Source organism: Ambystoma mexicanum, chromosome 6p (genome assembly GCF_040938575.1).
Source record: "Ambystoma mexicanum isolate Mex_15411 chromosome 6p, UKY_AmexF1_1, whole genome shotgun sequence".
NCBI lineage: Eukaryota > Metazoa > Chordata > Amphibia > Caudata > Ambystomatidae > Ambystoma > Ambystoma mexicanum.
Genome location: NC_090935.1, coordinates 266,209,173 through 266,223,280, shown reverse-complemented (window position 1 = coordinate 266,223,280; position 14,108 = coordinate 266,209,173).

The following is a 14,108-nucleotide window of genomic DNA, read 5'->3' as shown; positions in this document are numbered from 1 at the left end:
CCTTTTGGTGCCACCCCTCCAAGAAGAAAACGTGTTTTTCAACTTGCAACTCCAGCCACCAAAGTTTTAAGCTTTAACTTCTGATCTTAGATCCAGAATTAAAACTCGCCTTTTGCATAATATAACCCATGTTCTATAGTCTCCCCATCAACAAACCCCTTCATATTGCTAAAGACTGGCAGGCTTTCATTCACCAGTGTACTGTTCCAACACACAGGCATTTGTTTTTCTTTGATGTGCAAAAGCCAATTTTTTTACATGTGATGCAGCTGGCCTTCCTTCTTAAATTCAACTTTCCATCTCCAGCAGCTTCACACACTGTCTTGCAGCTATAGGTATTCTCTTGAATGCTGGAGTTGGTCTGCAGCACTGATACATTGAAACAGACATGGCTCTGCTAGTTAGAGTCTCTCTCTGAACAGCTGAGTTTTTGATACTTTTTCAAAGAATATGACTGCATTTCCTGTGTTGTCAAAGTAAAGTTCCTGGTTGTTTTTTTTTTTAGAGTTGGTTTGACAGGGCTAGTTAATTTAGAATCATGCCTGGTTTTGCTGAGGCACCATGAGACACACAGGGCTTGGTAGGGCTTGGTAGGCCTTATGAATCACAGTGGTTTTAAGGAACAGAGGGAATCAGCGTCAAAGCCGCATTTTCTTTCTTAAAGGTGATTTTGGGGGATTTTGGCTTTTGCATTAAGCAACACTGCTTTTTCCACTTTCATCCTTTTATTTATGTCAGAAAACACTGGCAATCTCCTTCAATGTGCCCCCTTTGTTCCATCCTGCCCAATGTTTGCTTGGCAGGACAGTGCAATCATTTTTGTTGTTGTTGCAAAACACAGTTTTCTGCCAAGGTGCTCACAGGAGCCAGCGTAACCATTTTGTGATTTCTGCCCAACTGCAGCTTGGTGATGTAGGGAAATGCTGTTGGGTGGGTCAATATATCCCACACATCCCCCCCGACTCTTCTGAGACTTCAAGTTGAGGGAGAATGGGGCAAGTGGGATTTCTTCATGGGACAAAGCAGGATCAGTCAGGTATGAGTCCTTCTTCCATCAGAGAGTGGTGCGTTCTGCTCCTCTCGTTGTCTCTTGTCCGAACGTGGAAAGACACCCCCAGCTATCTCTTGGATCTTCCTTTCATAGTGTGGAGTGACACTCCCGGATCTCCTTTGGTTTCTCCCTTCCAGGTTGCTAGGGAAGTCCTCCTTGGTCTTTAGATGGGTGCAACCAGTACGAATCTATGAAAGAGAGCACAAACTGGTTACGACAATTTCCCACTAACAGCCCTCCAATCGGATTGACAGCAGTGGGATATGCAGGCATTCAAAGATCACAATTGATAATGATGAAATTACTCCCTGTTACATAATCATATTTATAAATCCTATCCGCTCCCTTCAGGTTCTTCTTTTCCTTATTCTCATGTTTCCAATGTCTGCTCTGCTTGATTCTCTCTGGGCTCCTCAATTTGTTGCAAAGTGTGCCTAGGGTGTTAACTCTTTAGCTGATTAATATGTACCAATTTCTCTTCTGTCAATTCGCCTTTGGGGATGCAGATTCTGTAGGATAGGCCTGGGATGGTGACCACTTCTCCATTTTTGAACTTCAATTTCTTACTGTAGCACCGGGGCTGACTCGAAGGCCTTCTTTAGGACTGCCAGGGCCCTGAGATTTATGGCCTCATTACACGGTAGGCGGAGGACCAAGGTGCTATTAGCACCTTGATCCATGCCGGTAAAATACCAGCACCGCCTTGGTGGAAAGGGGAATTACCGCCCTATTCCAAGGTTGCGGGTGGTAATTCCCCCTTCCTCCATTGCCCTTCCCCATTCCCATTTTTGCCTCATAGGGCATAATGGGAATGGGGAAGGTGCTAATTACAGTACTGCAAATTGTGGTACCGTAATTAGCACCCTGGTCCCTTTACGGGTTGGTTTTTAACGCCTGTTAAACAGCAGGCGTTATAGTACCTACCTGCAAAGGGACCTCGTAGTAAGGCGGTAAGGGTTAACGGTCACCGGTACCATTACCGGTGACCATTAACCCTTACCGCCTTCCGTGTAATGAGGCCCTTACTCTCCAGTTGGGACCAAGCTTGGCAATAACTGGGTTCCAAATTAATCTCGAGTTGGTTGAGGATGTGACTGCCATATAAAAGGTGGAAGGAACACCTCGCACGACCCAACAATTGTGTTCTATGCTTTTATCACCTCTAAAAATGCTTATCATACAACTGCTAAGCAGAAGATGTTTTGAACGGGGATTTTCCAAGCCGCATACTCATTGACAAACTGATTCCACAGCAGGCAGGGTTTCCTGAATAATATTTCACTGATGAAGCTTTATTCGCTATTCAAGTCAACTCGGACGAGGACAGACTCTTTCCTGTCATTTAACTGAATCTGAAAGACGAGCTGTTCGCCCCTCTTCTGAATGCCAGCTACGCTTTGTGCTGGTTTGTCATCAATTTTGTCTATTGATTTGGGATTTTCAGATTGTGAATTGGTATAGAATTTCAAAGTATTTCCTTCCAGTGTGGAATGCCACTTGAGACTGGAAGGAAGGTTGATTTTCAGGAATGGAGAGGAGTTCCCATCACCAGTTTGTTGTCCCACAGCAATTATTGTAACGTTGGGTATTTCATTATTTTGAAGATGAAACTTAATTTGATCTGGTTTTTGTTCAACCATGTGACATGTGCCATTTAGACTAACATGGTTGACACTCTGTTTTAATTTGATCGGACTGTGAGTCTAGGTCCAGAGTACCTTGTTCACACAGTCTATTAGGGGAGACAACCTACAAAGGATGTCATTCCCTAATAGACAGGGGGTTCCTCGGGTATCTGAGTGCTGCTTATTATTACCCACGGTGTAGGGTGCTCATTTATCGATTTCGGAAGGATGAAAGGCTGAGTTTGGCCCTGCCGGGATTTGAACCTGCGTCAGCAGGCTCTGCACAAATTCAAAGGGAGCGCTCTACTCGCTGTGCCACTTGACTGGCTAATTTCCAGCTCTGCAGTCACCTCAACAGGAATTTCATTCCCATCAAAGTTCTGTAGTTGTCCAGGAAGAGGGGTGAGAGGGATCTGGTATCTCTCCCCCCTTCCTAAATTTATCTGATCAAAGGTCCTTTTTGACAAAAGAGTGGCTTGGGATTCAGTGTCCACCAGTGCTGAAAATGTACATTGCCCCTGCACTTGGACCGGGGCATAACATCTACCCTCCTTCTCCTTAAGGGGGCAAAGATAATGTGCATTTTGGGCGAGCTGGGTGGTCAATTTCCTTATTTCTGTCCAGGGGTAGTGTGGGCATAATTCTGTGTAGGAGTTTGGGAATCTAGGAGTTTGGGAATCTGAAAGAAAAAATTTGCACTCAGAGATACAAGGAGTTTCGGGCTCCTTCTTTTCTGATTCTGGGCTGCCCCCCCTTTTTGGAGACAGTCACCAGAATTGCTTTTGGAAGTTTGGAAATCATCTTTTAATATAATGTCTTCTTGATGTTCATTCTGGGGTTCTAGGATGGGCGATTCAGAATCAGTCCCCACTCCCACCCAGCCTTCATCTAGATCTCTTGGGACCCATTTTCCTTTTGGAGGAGTCCCCCCCTTCCCTGAAGGAGAAGATCTTTTCCCAGAATCCTCTGAGGATTCTTCTCCTTCAAATTGGAGGACACTAACTTCCGCCACCACAAAATGGGTCTTTTTGAGTTCTTAATTTCTCCTACCCATCCTCTGCTCCTTGTGGTGCAGATTTTTGAGGGCAGGAAATTTTGGTTCCGGTTCCTGGTTGTCCAGGGGCTTTTCACGAGTGAGGAGGGAAGCTTCCCCTTGGGCTTTACACCCCTTTTCCCCCATGCATCCTCCTCTGGAACTGGTGAGTTGTCAGGGTTCTCACCCCGTTATTGTTCTGCAGTGCCAGATCCTTGGTTTGTGGGGTTCTGAGCAACCATGTTTGTCTGAGGGTTCTGTTGAGCTCTCAACATGCAACCCAGATCCTGGGTTAGATTCTGGACCGGGTGCTCCAGTTGGGACACCCGTTTCAGCTGGTACAGGGGTCTTTGGTCAACCCTAGGTGGATCACAGGAAGGGTAACTCTCCCTTCTCCCATAGCACCTTGGGTATGGTGAATTTTGGTAACCCTCCACCATTGGCCTCCACTATCCCGGATTGGGTTGTCTGGGTTGAAGAAAGCGGTGAATAAAAGGCGGGTTTTACTGCAGGTTGGGGTTTTGTGGGTATAAGGGATAGAAGCTTAATCCAGCATTTGGAGCGTCGAAGCTTAATCCATCTGAGGGAAGTTAGGAGGGAAGTTTCCCGGGGCAGCACTTACCCGGTTGGATCCCCCCCTTGGGCCGAGGGAGCCCATACATACCCCAGGATTGTTCAGTTGCCCTTGTATCGAGGCTGATATAATCAGGGGAGTTAGGGGTCCCATTAGTGGGATTACCTCCCTGACTGCCACCTGTTTGTGACTGGCCAGAAGGCCTTCTGGGTCTTTGATTTTGCTGACTTTGGGCAGGTGTATTTTTAGGCTCCCCATCTCTAGGTCTAAAATGGTGGCAACGTTCACCTCCGCCACCTTAGCAGCAGCAGGCATATTGGCTGGTTTGGGGGTTTTGTTCAGATTTTTATTTTCTGCAGGTTTTTGGACCTCATAAATGCCAGTCGCCTGCTCCATGACCCAGTCCAGAGTTCTTTTCTTGTGGCAGTCCCTCACCAGCTGGATCATAATATACCTGGGGAGTGCATGAAAGAAGGTAGTTACAAACTCCCTGCTATCCGTGTGCACCCTCCTAGTGGTTTGTGCGAAGGCTCGTTTAAGCTCCTGCACTCTTGTGGGGCCTAATCTTCCCCGTACTGCAGATTGTAGGCCGTTTTCGAGCCTCCTAGGGGTTTCTGGGTGCAGAAAAGTGTTTCAAGATGGAATACTCTATACAGTGTTGCTTGTCTTTCATTTGAAAAGTGTCCATCATCTGCTCATAGAGCTCCATGTGTTCCCAAACAGAATATGTTGCATTTTTATGGTAGGGGTTTATGACACTCCTAAGGGCCTTAATCTGCCTAATGGGGTCTTTGGTCGCTTGAGTTTGTTCTCCTTCTTTGGCTTAGTCACAAGAGTCCACTCACCCTCAGACTCAGAGGCACCACTAACTGAGGTCCCCTCATGATCATCTAGGCTCTCTCTGATTCTGTGAGCTTGAAGGGGGCTCACACAATTGTGCACAGGAGAGTAGTCTTCTGACTCCTTCTTACTCCCAGAGTTAGCAGAGTATTCCCCCTATTGCCCTAATTGGGTAGAGGTCTTCAGGATACTCTTTTTGGGCCTCATTTCATTGGGAATTTCATTAAATTGAACCAACTGGTTCCTTGGAAAGTAATATTTCGGTGGATCTAATTCCCTGACCCTCCCCTCATAGGAGACTTCCTTGTCAGAGACATCAGCCTGAATGTTTGGGTATCTATACAGGGATGCCCGTCCATCAATTTCTGGGGGGCGCTGATCTGTTATTTCCATCATGCTTGGTCTATTGAATTTTGCCGGCCTCATGGTTTCTGGCTCATGTGAACCGGTAGACATGAAGTGGGCAGTGTTCACAGTATTAAATGGGTTGGAGTCCCTTAGCATAGAGGTCCTTATACTATGAACAGGGGTTACCCTGTCCCTCTCTACCTTTTCGGCGTGCCTCCAGTTAGGATTACATTTAGCACCCTCTTTCTCCAACTTTGCTAGTTTTTCCTTTTCAGCCCCTGCTTCTAGAGAAGAAGCAAAGATCTGAGCTTTTTGTTCAGTGATTAAGGCTTTACTGGCCTCTATGAGCTGCTCTTGCGCTGTCACTTGTTTATTGAGCCCATCATTCTTTTCACAGAGAGCCTCATTGTCTATCTGCGCTTCCTGTTTGGTCTGGGAATAAAAAGACAATTTGTGTCTGCTGTAGGAGTCTCACCTCCTGAGTTTTAGCATCTTTGATCTGGGTGTTCTCTTCTAGAGCACCTTCTACCTATCCGCGTGCTCGCGTAGATTCCCATACTCTGTTTTTAGTGAATTGAGATTCTGGAGAGCTAACTCACTCCCCCGCAACTCTATTTTTAATTTGCTGATTTCCTGGCATAGGGCAAATTTCTCCTGATTTAGGGTGCCTCTCTGTTTAGCCAGGTCATCCCTTTGTTGCCTGATGATATTGAATTTCTGGCGCTTTTCATCAAATTCTGTTTGAGAGTGTAGGTCTCTCAAGATTAACTTATTATTTTCCTCTTTCAATTCATCTATCTGATTTAGAGTAGAGTAACATGCTGGGCTCTAGGTTGCTGGGCTCTAGGTTGCAGGCGGCAACGTTGTTGAACAAAGATCTTGTGTAATTGAACTTTAAAAACCCTAGTAAAAGGTTCAGAAGCAGAGTGGTCAGGCGTTGCGGGGGCTCTCATTCAATGGACTCTAACTGAATCCCTTTTGAGTTGTGTTGTTTATTTGAAACTACGACGACCAAGAGGACTTAGGAGAGGATAGTGTGAAGTGTCAAAGTGGTCCTACAAGGGTCGCACAAAACCCCTCGTCCACTCGAAAGTCTTTGACACATTGGAAAAAAACTGATTGAACTGTGAAAATGGCAAATGTGAACCTAACAGAGGGATACCTGCGATTTGAGGGTAAACAGTGATATACCTGTGAACATTGTGGCAAAAAGTGTGAACCTGGCTGGGGGTTGTCCACAATGGATTGTATTGTTAGTTTAAAAGACATTGAGACTGTTGAGAGATACATTTCTGTGTGAAAGGCCATAGTGAACCCGATTGAGGGATGCAAATGTTGCAAGAAGGATCAGAGCCTGTCTGAGGGGGATCCAAGGGGCGAAGAGCAGTCGCCCAACATGAAAAGATTGCCAAAGTGACTTTTGTTTGTTTATTGTTTATGGTAGAGCAGGTCTTCTAAGGCAAGAGACTTTTGCAGGAAAGAGACTTGGCCGCAGATGATCCTGGCATCGTTGAAAGGAACTCTAACCTTGCGCTGGTGACAGCGAGGAATGTGATGTGCTCAAAGGACCTGCCTTGTCCCGTGGTAAAAAAACGTGGCAAAGGGAGACCCCAGTCATACCATTCTGACTTATCATTTGGTGAACACGTCTTTCTTTTCTTGAGAACATTATCCCACAGTATTTTGTAACTTAGTTGTAAGGATTGGCAATAGTTTTGTTTTTAGTATGCCCTTTTTATTTGACAAGATGCCACTAGGACCACCTTATTATTATTTGATGGTCGTAGCTTGCTCCTATCTTAGATTTAGGTTTAGATTAGGCATTTTTCTCACCCGTTATGCACTTTAATAAACACCCTTGAACTGTGATCACTTGTGTCTGTCTTTACGGTTGCCACCATGAGTTTCTGAAATACCCCACTAGCAAACATGGAGTTTGCCGGTGCAGAATTATGCTGGTAAACAGAACTACCTGCATGTTAATTCTGCACCCTCAAACTCCTAATAAGGCCTTACAGTTGTTCCCTCACTTATGCATTGTTCTGTACCAATTGTTAGACCTAAATTGGGATTGATCTCACTAAGGGGTTGGCACTATTGGAACCTGTTGCAATTATATAGATATTTTTTTAATTCCACAAATGAAGCCTTTCTTCATAGATGTTGCTCTTCAAATCAGAACACCAATCATGAACGACCCTATTTCTGCCTTTACACTGAAATGTGCTAATATTTTAACATCTATTGTTTCCTCGTCAAGGGCGGTAATTGCTAACCCGTAAGAGGTAAGAACAAATTTGACAAAGGAGGTCCTTCTGTGTGAAGGACGACTCTGTCTAAACTGGGTTATGGGGGAATTTGATGAAGAACCGTGACAAATGGCTGTAATGAAGAATAAGGACTTTGATGAAGGACTTCGAGCAATGCAAAGAACAATGATGAAAGAAAATGACTTTGCCCAAGCAGGTATGATATTTGGAGTTTTGTGATGAAAAGTACTGTGATAAGGTAGGACTGTGATGAAGGACTGTATTAAAGGAGAATGACTGTGATGAAGGGAAGAACTATGAAGATGGAGGACGGCTGTGATGAAGGAGAAAGACTATAGTAACTGACTGCTATAAGGAGATGAACTGTTATTAAGGATGTGGACTGTGACAAAGAACTGTGATGAAAGAGGACAGTGGTAATGAGAGGGACTTTGATGAAGATGAAGAACTATATTGAAAGAAAAATACTGTGATGAAGGAGACAAACTGCAATTAATTAGAAGGACTATGGTGAAGAAGGATTGTGGCAAAGGAGAAGGATTTTGATGAATGATGAATGAAGGAGAAGGACTGTGACAAATAACAGCAATGTAGGATAAGCTCTGATAAAGCACAAGGAATTTGACAAAGGAGATCGACTTACAAAGGAGAAGGACTGTGACCAAGAAGAAGGACTATGATGCATTAATGTGATGAAGGAAAAGGCCTGTGATGAAGGGGAGGGAATGTGATCAAGCTAGTGTTTACTTCTTCTTCAAAGTAGAGTAGACCTGATATAGACAGACACCTTACTTGTGTCTAATAATGCAATATGTAGATTTTTAATGGTAGAACACCTTCTGATTGTTCAGGGAATTGTACATGTTTACTTTCATGTGGCTCAATCATTATTGATTTGTTTTCACTCTTCCAAAATGGAGTTGGGTCTCCCATTTAATACTGGCCCCTAGATCTTATTGTGAACATGCAGTGCTAACCCTTACAGTAGAAAGACCTTTAAAGGTTACTTGGCAAAACAAGAAAATAGGGATCCTGGAAGGGTGCCAGTCTTCTCGTAGACAGAGGCTGAAGTTGGAATATGTCCAGGAACATGGACTATTGCAAACTATTATGTGTGATCATGAATCCTTATCCGTAATTGAATATTGAACTATGCAATTCGAATGTAATCATATTCAAGTACTAACTGCAATTGAGTCCCTTATGACTAATATTGGAGATAATGTAATTGCACAAATCTAGCCACCAGAAATCCTGATTGAAAACTGAATGCAAAAATACATAATGTGAATTACTAATGGCAATAAAAAAGGAACCTTCTGAGGCTTGACATTATGCAAAAAAAGAGAACAATATAAAGCCTCTCTAATAAAAAGGAGAAACAGCTTCACTGAGAAAACATTGGAGGAGATAATAAAATATTTCTGACTCATGTTCTTTGTTGAATATTGTAGCTAATGGCCATGCTTGCTACAGGAACGAAAACAATGATCATCGTATTAACTGTGAACAATGGCTAGGACATGTCACTCTACTTTGCTATTCCCCCACTAAATTAAAAACGTCTAACAATAACAACATAGATTTAGAGGATGCAATCCTTCCAGAAATCACTTTGAAAAATTCCTCAAAGCCATATCTTCTTTAAACCTAAAGGAAGAGCCTAAAAATGATAATGGGCCATCAGATTTGTACACACTGCTATGCTTACTTTTATTCTCGTGGTCGAGGAGAAGGTGATTATGCAACCAGTTTACAAAATAGGGCAAAGAATGAGCCCAAGTCGCTACCACCTAACATCCCTTCAGGATTGTTCATTAGCATTCTTGGGTACAATTCTTCTAGATAGGATAATTGAATGGACACCAGGAATTAAGAGATGTGCTCCAGTCCATTATAGATTTGTAAAGAAAGTAAACATCATCAGTTATTATATTTGTATTTAGTAGTGACCAGGTCCTCGTTTCTGAAACAGCTTTCAATGTTTTCTATGCAAATACATTATGGACATTGCGTGCCAATTAAGATTAACCACAGAGTAGTTTCAAGACGCTTAAAGTACTCCATGAGAATAAGTAGCTTCTATATGCTATCACTCTGAATGCTTTGGTTACTGTGTCTGTTGTCATTCATCGTGGGGTCAGTTAAGGTTGTGCATTTTTACTAGCAATCTATGTGAGTTCTTAAGTGACTCAGGAGCTGCTGCCCCTAGGGTAGAGCAAACTTCAAATTCCAGTATAACCTTATGTGGCAAGACCGCCTAATTCACTACAAATTCTCCTCGATAGTTATTTCAAATGCTAACAAATCATAAATAATGACTTAATTAAAGAGGTAAGACTTCCAGAAATGTAGAACCGGTATTTGCATCATTCCATGTGTTGAAAGATTTGATGATTGAGGGATGACCTTTAATCAAACTGGATCTAACTTTAGTCATGTTACTAAAACGGCTATCAGAATGAAGCAAGCAATAGTAGGTATTTTTAACTTAGTACTGAAAATGAAGGTTCAACTAATTGAGGATATGCAGAGTATTATGATGCTAGGTCTTCCTCAATTTTATCATATGGTGCATCGATCTGGAGTTCACTAATGGCCAAATTTAACAGGTTGAACCAAATACATTTGTAAACTGCTTTTGGGTTTACCACAATCAGCCCCAAACTGTTCTTGTCAAATGGTGAGGAGGGATTGAATTGTTTTTGAACATTGCTATTAAAGAGCACCAATTGACTTTTTGTTTTCATTTCTTGGCAACAAGCAGCCAAGATTGCACAACTAATTGTAAAATTGCTATGGGCTTGTTACAGAGCCCAATATATGGCTGTTATTTGTGAAAAGGGAACTAAACAGTGCTTGTGTCGACTGTTGCTTGGAAAACCTTCCCCTTAAAAGCAGCCTAGATAAATTGAGTAATGAGAACATTGAGACTTCCAAAAGGAATATGTTTTTTGTTTGTAGCGAAGACCAAGAATTGCTAAAAATGTCTTATAGATTTCATGCGTTCATAACTTATTCTATAATTTGTCACTTTGATTTGAATTGGTCCCCTTCTGTCAGGTATCAGACTTTAATAAGGGCTCTTTAACCATTCAATCTATCATGGATTTGCTAATTTTTGCCTGAAACATTAAATAGCTTGAGCAAAAACTATGATTCCTATTTGGAAGGAACATAGGTTTATTCTCAATGCCGCCTGGCTTTTTATAGTGTGCTAATTTCCTCAGCTACCTATTGCACATGCACATTTTCATATTTTGCACAATATGCGCTTAAAATTCGCAACCAATTGAAATTGATATGATATGATAGGTTATTTATAACATGCTTAATACCCAGAGGTTTCTAAGCGCGGACCCGCGGATTGAACCTATGGTGCTCCGTGTAGCCTTGCTTCCAAGGCGAGCACGTTGCCCCTGAGCTATCCTCCCGGGATTGCACTATGATTTTCTTTAAGTATTTATTCCAGAGATGTATTTTCTAAGACATATTTCATTAGATATGTTAAGGGCATTGCATGATCTTGTACACATGCTTTTATGGCTGAATTTTAACTGCCACAATAAAGAATATTGATGGATTGATTATGTGTAAAAAACGGTTGCCAAACTTGTTGTGACAGCACACTCTTAAACAGATCATTATTGCCAACAATTCTATTGCTGGAGCAGCTTTACTCTGCAGACCTCACCATTGAGTGTATAATATTAAGAAAGAAAAGTGGCCTCCAGTGCATGCACTTCCTGAGTGCATTCAATTAAGCCTACGTTTGGACGTTTGGGTGTATTGTTTTTATTTTACATAAATATATTTTGTAACATAACTGTGTTACTTCACAAAGCAATGTAACCTCTAACTCACTCTTAATATGCTTCAATGCATAGCTTTGTTACTTCACAAAGTAATGTAACCATATTCATTTGCATACAGTTGTGCATGTGCAAGAGCAGGCTCTTTGCATTCAATTGTCACACTGTTGTGCATTTTTCAAGCACAGGCATTGTACTCAATTGTTTACATTATTGTTCATATTGCAGCACAGGCCGACTGCAAGGCTATCGGTTTCACCACTGGGTAATTTTTACAGGATTAGCTTGTACTATTGTGATACACTTGTGCAGTATTTTGGCATTCTGTTTGGGTGGACATTTCTCCTTCCTTGCATTGGATGCAGTCGTAGCAACACACCCGCTGCGCGTGGGGCCTTCCTGTAGCCAGGAGAACAGCTCTTACTGTACACATATTGAGGAGTCTTGCACTTTTGTGCAATTAGCCATGTTCGGCCTCGGTGTAGGGCTGATGGGAGTTTTTAGTCCAAAAGATCTAGCAAGCCACATGAGGTAGTCAGTGATTAAAGTATGAGATTTCCGTTCAAGAGTTTGCAGTTTTGAGTTCCAGATCGGCCATTGGAAAACGTGCACACGAATGAACCCGGGATAATGAATGTGTAGTGTCAGCAAAAACAACACCTGATTCAAATAGTATTTCAAATGTGCTTATTTCTATAAATTGAAAGACTGCTTTCAAGTGTCCTCCCATGTGTTTAATATCTCAGGTTCCTCTGATGCACAGCACATGCCCACTAATTCAAATATTATTTCAAATGAATAGGATTCATGGAAAGAAAAACTGCAAAGCGTTCAAAAAATGATGCACCCATAAAGCGACATTTTCATTAGGCATGAAATAAGATCCATTATTTTTCTGGCAGTTACATAATGAAATTCTCAGCATAGTAATTCTTTTGTTTTCTCTTTTTTGTATTCTTGAGCAAAATAGGGGCATCTTAAACTTTTATTTAACTCTCAAATCCATTTCTGAATAATAACTATGCCAGTGGCTTGGACAGCTTGCTATTTTGCCCAGGCGTTCGCTGTTTTCAAACATATCTCCCCATGGAATTCAAGAGGGAAATAGTAACCTACACTGAGAATACTAAGCAGGGAAGCTGCTGTCTGAGAGGCCTGAATACAAACGGTTATACTGAGCCAATAGCATGAGAATATGTGTGACTGTTGCCCAGGATGGAAATGCACAATTCCTCTGAACTCTTAGACGCATTTCATGGAAAGAAAGCAATAGTGTACAAAAGTGTGCACTAGCACAGCAACGCTCAGGAAAATTAAATAGACTAAACCTATAGACAAGGCTTATTAGATAGCGTTTGGTTGAACCATCAACCAATGCGCAATGGAACCACAAAGCGATCAAGATAAATAAATGAGGGTATAGTACGAGTTGATTGTGCTATATGTATGTATCCTGTAAAATTGATCTACAAGGTCATGCATGTATGAACAACCTCTCTTAATGAGGCCCTGGTCTAACGTTCTTACTAAATTACGTGTCTTCATTTAGGAAGGCAATGCAAATGTTTTCCCATTGTTTATGTAATTCCAAAACAGTATTGTTATGAGGGTAAAGCTGCACACAAACACGTTCAGTGTTCAGGAAAAGTTTATAAATTCAAGAGCACAGAGAGCAGCAAGCACCTCTGCCAGGCTCTCCTTCAACTACCTCTGTGTTCCAGAACCCCAAGTGGTTCTGGAACATTACAGATCATAACATATCTTCTCCCTTAAGAGTGAACAAAGAACAACATAAAACACCCCAAATGAAACCCCCTTAACAATACATACACATACCCATTGAGAAAATAAATGAAAATAATAAAATAAAAAAATAAACATAGCGCTATGTGCATTGGAATTTAAACATAAAAGAAATCCTTAAACTTAACAGGAAATGTCTTGACTCTGTGGGATGTTCTGACCGACTAGGCTCTGCCTTGCAACATCACTGTGTGCTGCTTGCATCAGAAACAACAGAATGGCCGCCAAAAAGCCCTATGTGCTAAAAATCTCTGAGAAGTGCGCAAGGGAAACCGGAAAAATAGGCTGCCAATCCATTTTGCCTATGTCAGTGGTAAAACAGGAGACCACACTGCCAAAACCTGTCATTGGGCTGCCCACAGAGTGAAATAGAACTGCTTGAAAAGGCAGTGCTTCATTGCCAGGAAAGCCCAGAAATGCTTTAAAATCCGTTTTTCCTTGGCTGTTGAAATTGCAAAGTCATGTTCCCCAAACAGCAAAGAAGATCCAACATCCTTGTGGAGTGTTCACCATCACCAAATTTAAGGAATCCCCATAAGCACAATTTCAGGAGAAGCACATTTCATCACAAAAATATCCACATTCAAAAAGGTGCTTGCCTGGAAATATGGGTGCAGTACCGCCACTCGCCTGTGTCAAAGCTGTCATTTACTCACCCTGTAGTTTAAACTTGTACATTAAGATCAAATTGTGGAAAAGAAGAGACTTGCCATCAAAAGCAATATAAGTTGCTACAATTCAATCTCTATGTT